At 47.0% G+C, this 5,507-nt stretch overlaps 1 long non-coding RNA gene across 1 annotated transcript in view; it reads left to right on the top strand.

Annotated features, from left to right (window-relative positions):
* Positions 1–5,086: 5,086 nt before the first annotated feature.
* The window catches only part of LOC102495518 (uncharacterized), a 9,236-nt gene continuing 8,815 nt past the window's right edge, over positions 5,087–5,507 (top strand). Inside the window, exons 1-2 of the long non-coding RNA XR_333715.2 lie at positions 5,087–5,170; positions 5,277–5,381. This is a non-coding gene — a long non-coding RNA (uncharacterized LOC102495518). The remainder of the gene's footprint in view (positions 5,171–5,276; positions 5,382–5,507) is intronic.

The following is a 5,507-nucleotide window of genomic DNA, read 5'->3' as shown; positions in this document are numbered from 1 at the left end:
ACAGCCATTGAAGAGGAGGTGATAGGGTTGGAGGCAGACAAAACAGGACACCCTGTCTCTGTGTAGACACATCCTCGAGATGGTTCAAGACAGTCCAGGCCCAGCCATAGCGATACAGACCTTAGGGTACAGCTACACGATGCTGGAGCCACATGGGCGGCCCAGATTCAGATCCTGGGTCCATTTGAACATACAAGGTGTGCCTGTGATCCTATCTGGCTGGGAGACTGGGTGGGATCATGGCGTAAGATCTCTTTCATAAAAGAAACAAACTTTTAAAACAAACAAACAAACAAACAAAAACAGAGTCAGTGTTGGAAAGAGAACGGGGCAGCTCTCCATGCCTTGCCACAGTTCGGCACAGAACACGGACAGACCTAAGAATTCTGAATCTGAACTTGGCCTACCAGATCTTTTTGAAGGTATCTGCTAAGTTAGAAGGTTAGCACGTCCTTCGGTCAACGTGTTACCTTGGTTTTCAACTTTAACAAATCGAGACATCTGGTATGTGGACCCCACCCCAGCCTGCAGATGTCACAGGCAGGCCTGGGGAAACTAGTGTGATCACTTAGGCTGTCGTGAGGATAAAATGCAAGAAAGCTATGAGTATCTGTAGGTGCTCAGCGGTCTTTCCTTCCAGCTCCTCAATGTCTCTCTTCGAAAATGCAATGGCAGGAGCCAGCAGGTAGTATGGTGGTTAAGGTGCTGGATTCCCACATGACTGACCACGGTTCTTGTCCTGGACCTAGCAGCTTGAAAATCATGCCAGGAACACATGCATGTGTGCCTCAAATTCGGAGAGAAGAATGGAGGAGAAGGTTTTGCAGCATGGCCATCCCCCCTGCAGGAGGGGACAGGTGATTTCTCATTTTCCCTCTGTCTCTCTCCAGTGAGTTCACGTGCCCTATGGTCAAAACTTAAAAAGCAAAATAACAGGGCCAGCAGTTGGCATAGTGGCTATGTCGCTGGACTCCCATGCAGTCAACCACGGTTTGAGTCCCAGACCCGGTGGCTTAAACTAACCATGGGCACATGTGTATGTGTGCCCAAGATCCTGAGAGGAGAATGGAGGAAAAGGGATTGTGGCATGGCCAACCCCCTTGGGGTGATTTCTCGCTGTCTGTCTGTCTCTCTCTGTTTTTCTGGCAAGCACATGCTCCCTATAAAAAGAAACACAGTTGCAGAAGAGAATCTTCCTCTGGGTAGGCCCAGCACCTTCCTCCTTCCACCACAGGATGCTATGGTGGCTCACCAGAGCTGGCTAAACATGTCCTCAGACCCACTGAGAGGCTGGTTCAAGTCTGAACATCAAGCTCAGATCCCTTAGTTAACTATAGCAGAAAAAAATCTAAGTCTTATGCCAATCAGGCAGGCCTGGCCTTTTGTGAAGTCTCTCTGTGATGAGACAGCATGAGGGTGGGTGGGGCCTCAGGAAGCCAGGCTTTCTAGCAAGACAGACCTACAAAGAAAAGTTCCTGGGTGTGAGAAGCAGAGAGCACAGTAGCTACTCTGGGGACTGGGAGAAGTATCTGCCGGATTGTACCTGGAGAACTGGCAGTCTCTCTCAAGGGCCCAGGCAGGGGATTTGGGGCTGGAGGGGGTGGGGGTGGGGGAACTCAGTAGTTTAGGACTCAGGGAAGCCAGACTTCTCTGATAAGTTGGAACCAGCAGAACTGGTTCACTCTGCTAAGTTATCTCAAATTTGCTGCTTGGTATCTACCAAGTACCCTTTTAGTTTCTGCATTTTAAACAGTGAGTAGGAGTATGCTAAGCAGGTAGAAAATGGGGCTGGCTGGGGGAAACAGCGGGCAGAGGGAACAGCATATGCAAAGGGCTGCAGGCCTGGAAGAGGCAGGGAAACTCCAGGTGTGTGGAGAGGGCTGGAAAGGGAATCAGACCACACGAAATGGCCGTGAAGCATGCTGACGTTGCTTCATGCCTCACAGAGAAAACTGCTCTTCAGACTCCATAGTATTGTCTTCTCCTCGTTAGAAAAGCTTTTCTAGGGACCAGCAGTTAGCGTAATGGCTATGTCGCTGGACTCCCACGTAGTCGACTGCGGTTCGAGTCCCGGACCCAGTGGCTTAAACTCACGCCGGGCGCGTGTGCATGTGTGACCAAGATCCCAGGAGGAGAATGGAGGAGAAGGGATTGTGGTGTGGCCATCCCCCCTGGGGGGGGGGTGATTTCCTGCTTTCCATCTCTCTGTCTCTCTGTCTGTCTGGTGAGCGCATGCGCCCTATAGCAAAAACCTCTCAAAAATTTTAAAAAAAAAAAAAAAAAAAAAGCTTTTCTATAAACTTTGGGGAAAAAAGTTTTTTTTTTCAGAGATTTTTCCTGTGATCGCCAGAGAGACAGACAGGAAGCAAGAAATCATGCCCCCCAGGGGGGGATGGCCACACCGCAATCCCGCAATCCTTTCTCCTCCAGTCTCCTCTCGGGATCTTGGGCACGCACGCCCAGTTTGAGTTTGAAGTCATGGGGTCTGGGACTTGAATTGCAGTCGACTATGTGGGGGTCCAGTGATATAACGACTCTGCCATCTGCTGGTCCCAAATTTGGGAAATTTTAAAATTTTAGTTCCTAAATGGCAAAAAAATGTTGAACCCATATATATGCTGGACATCTTGCTAGTTGAATTTTAAACCTATTTATCTATTTATATTTTTTAAATCACCAGAAATAGAAATTATTTTAAAACAAAGACAAAATATTGTAAAACCACAAAAATTTCATTTGATAAATGTAGTGTCATACTTAGTCTTAAGAAACAGATACCTGACAAAGATTACTATCAAAAATAAAAGTTCTGGACCAGCAGTTAGTGTAATGGCTATGTCGCTGGACTCCCACATAGTCAACCGCGGTTCACATCCCAGACCTGGTGGCTTAAAACTCACGCCGGGCGCGTGTACATGCATGCCCAAGATCCCAAGAGGAGAATGGAGGAGAAGGGATTGCGGCGTGGCCATTCCCCCTAGGGGGGTGATTTCTCGCTTTCTGTCTCTGTCTCTCTCTGTTTGTCTGGCAAGCGCACGTGCCCTATAGCAAAAACCTCTAAAAAAAATAAAATAAAAAATAAAGTAAAATTTTAAAAAGTTCTTCTGGGACCAGCAGATGGCATAATGGTTATGTATCTGGACTCCCACATGGCCTACTGCAGTTCAAGTGCCAGACCTGATGGCTTGAAACTCACGTGGGTGCGTGTGCATGTGTGCCCAAAATCCCATGAGGAGAACGGAAGAGAAGGGATTGCAGTGTGCCATCTCTCTGAGGGGTGATTTCTCACTTTCTGTCTCTCTGTCTATTTGTCTCTCTGGCACACGTTCCCTATAGCAAAAATAAAAGTGCTTAAGTCTTCAAGATCTTAAAAACAAATATTATAAATATTTTCAACTTATTCTAACACTAAAGATGACCATAGTTCTCAGAGATAAAATCTATTTAGTTCTATACCTAGTCATCTAGGGTAGTATTCTCCCTAAAAATCTAAAAACGTAGCATAGCAGATTAAGCCTGTTCATTGGAGACCAGATCCCACGTGGCTGACGATAGCTCAAATCCTGGCCCTGGCAGCTTGAAAAACACATCAGGTGTGTGCGCCCCAAATAGCAACGGGATGGAGAAATGGAGGGGAAAGAATTGTGGCGGTGTGGCCCTGCCCAACTGAGGGGTGCTTTCTTTCTGGCCCTCTCTCTCTCTCTCTCCCTCTCTCTCTCTCTCTCCCTCTCTCTGAAGAACTCATGTACCCTCTGGCAATTAATGGGCCATTGGGAAAGTCCGTATGTCCCGACTTTGCTGACCTGATACAAGGAAGAAAGAAAAACATGGATCCACACTGAGGCAATGTAGAAACACGTTTCGATTTCTTCTCCGAAGGGCCTAGGGGTTAGGGATTCAGTAAATTCACCCTCACTAGCCATCTTCTCCCCTCAAAATGCATACTTTACCTCCCTCTTGCGCCTCCTGTTAAACGCCACTTGGCTAATTTTAGTGATGAAACACTAGTCCTTTATACCTCAGGTTGGTATAAATGCAACATTGTTTATTTGACAAATCCCGGAGGGGCAAAGATCTAATTAATCTATTAAAGCTCCTCTTGGAAAAAAGTCAAACCTTTCAGATGGGAAACCTGGGTCGATATCATCAGGGAGTTTTGCAAGGGACTGACCAGATTGCTCCAGACAGCGCAGCCGGCCTCTGCTCAGCACACCCTGAGGTTTAAGTTGGTTTAGCAGGCTGGGAAAGCCGAGAGAAGCAGTTCTTTTTGCAGATGTTAAGCCGGAGGGGCCTGCAGTAGCTGCCAGACTGATGCCAATTTCCCTCCGCAGCAAACTGTGGCTGGGCCTCCAGAGTTGAACGAGAATAACAAAAGGTGCAGCTGGCACCTCCTGGCATGTCCCTGTAATCTTGCCAATGGTGGATTTGGGGTTCAGGGCTTGCTCTTTCGAAACCCTTTTTTTTTCTCTGAGGCTTTTGCTGATGGACATGGCCACTCTTAATAAGAGTCAATGTGATCCCCCAGGAAATCTGCCAGGGAAGCCATCCTACTACCTGGAGGAGGTGGTTTATTTATTTATTTATCTTAAAGAATTATTTAATTTTCTTTTTTTTAATTTACTTTTTAATTTGACCAGAGAGAGACAGAGTGAGAGAGTGTGTGGGAGAGAGAGAGAGAGCACAAACCGCCAGGACCGGGACTCTAACTTCAGTCCACCATGTGGAAATCCAGTGCCATTAACCACCACACCACCTGCCAGCCCAGGGTTGGTTTATTTTTAAGCTCCAGTCTTTCATTTTTTTCCCCCAAACTTTAATGGCATTTGAATCCTGGAATGACTCCCACTTTATTTTCCTATTTATTTCATGAATGAGAGAAAGAGAGAGAGAGTACCCCCCAGTAGGAGCTTGATGCATGATAATGGGCACAAATCTGCCCAGTGTACTCAGGGAGGTCTCTGGACTTGAACTAGGAACCTTCCATGTGGGATTTCCTCACAGAACATTGCGTTTTACAGCTGTGGCACTGTCTGGCTCCATGATTCCTCCTTTCAAGCCTTCTCTTCTTTGTAGGGCCACAGAAACTGATCATCAGCTCATTGAAATGAAGACTATGTGCGTTGCTAGAAAAGACAGAAAAGGGGAACCGATGAACCTCGTCCCCCAAAGGGTGAGAGAAAACCAGAAGAGTTCACCCAAGAAACCTAAGTGGCAGCTTAATAGGATGGTCCAGCCCTTCTCAATATGTCTTTCTGACACGGTTTTGGTCTCTTTAGATCTCCAAGCACAGAGGCAAAACTATCCAGCAATGTCCAATCTGGCTTTGTGACATCTGTACCCCTAAGATGGACAGACACAGTGTGATCAACATTTGGCAGAAGGTAGGGGAGCAAGAAGGGAACACAGCTTGCTCTCAAGCTCTGTCAACAGAACTCTGAGAAGACAGAAATGGTGGTCCACACCCACAATGTCTAATATGGTTGCCGCTAGATGCAAGTGTTCAGCAG

Source organism: Tupaia chinensis, unplaced genomic scaffold (assembly GCF_000334495.1).
Source record: "Tupaia chinensis unplaced genomic scaffold, TupChi_1.0 Scaffold000081_1, whole genome shotgun sequence".
Lineage (NCBI taxonomy): Eukaryota > Metazoa > Chordata > Mammalia > Scandentia > Tupaiidae > Tupaia > Tupaia belangeri.
The sequence above is the reverse complement of the archived record's forward strand: the minus strand, read 5'-3'. Positions and strand labels throughout refer to the sequence as shown.